General features: G+C 45.1%; 1 protein-coding gene across 1 annotated transcript in view; it reads right to left on the minus strand.

The window, feature by feature from the left end:
* Positions 1-863, minus strand: part of LOC100958318 (cadherin-1) — a 71,821-nt gene that overhangs the window by 67,650 nt on the left and 3,308 nt on the right. The gene's annotated exons all lie outside the window — the stretch shown is intronic.

Here is an 863-nt window from a genome sequence, read left to right on the forward strand (position 1 = left end):
GGGGGGGGGGGAATGGTCTGTGAACTAGGTCAACCTAAGCAGCCCAAGCTTAAACCCTAAATACAGCCCTGTTTGTCCATGGCCAGACTGTAGAGGAAGCAAAGGAAGGAGATCATCACTATAAAAGCCCGCCAGTTTTTCTTCTCTTCACTCCTGCAGGCAATAGGCTAACACTTCTGAGATGGCAAACTGTCTGATAGCCTAGGTTTCTCAAACCAGCTGTGCTAAGAAAAATGAAAATATCAGCAACTCTAAAGAACCAGTTTAGAGAGGGTTTTTTAAGCATTCTCCATTCTAAATTCTGGAAAGAAATCAGCGGAATAAATACAAAGCTGAGATTGTGGACACAGGAATGACCCTCACATACCATCCCAAAGCTCCCTGAGTTCAATTAAAACCCTATCTGTGATTCTATAGCTACTTGGGGACAGAAAGTGACAGGTTCCTGGTTTTCTTGTTTTCAAATGCCCATGAAGCAAATTCTTCATGAAGCCAATGTCTAAACTTGGCACCAACATCACACACACACACACACACATTTGCCTGTATCCAAAGAGAGTGGGGCTACCTTTGGAAAGCTGGGCTGCCTTTTTAAAATCACAAAGCCAGTTCCTGAAGTGGAAGAATGTGTAGTTTTACTAGCACAGCACCGCCATCCTAGGGCGATTCCACATTGAACTGATACAAAGAGACCCCCAACAGTCCAAAAATGCAAAAATAAAGTTAAATATCAGGAAATCTGTTGAGCAGGAGTGGGGTCTGTGGACATAAAGGGAACTGGAACCAGCCACACCAGAAACTTGTGGCATCTGTGTGGAAGCTGCCTCTCCCACCAAAACCACCAGCCACCGGCTGGGTGCTCA

The sequence above is a fragment of the Otolemur garnettii genome, unplaced genomic scaffold (genome assembly GCF_000181295.1).
Source record: "Otolemur garnettii isolate 467f Iridium unplaced genomic scaffold, OtoGar3 scaffold00151, whole genome shotgun sequence".
Classification (NCBI taxonomy): domain Eukaryota; kingdom Metazoa; phylum Chordata; class Mammalia; order Primates; family Galagidae; genus Otolemur; species Otolemur garnettii.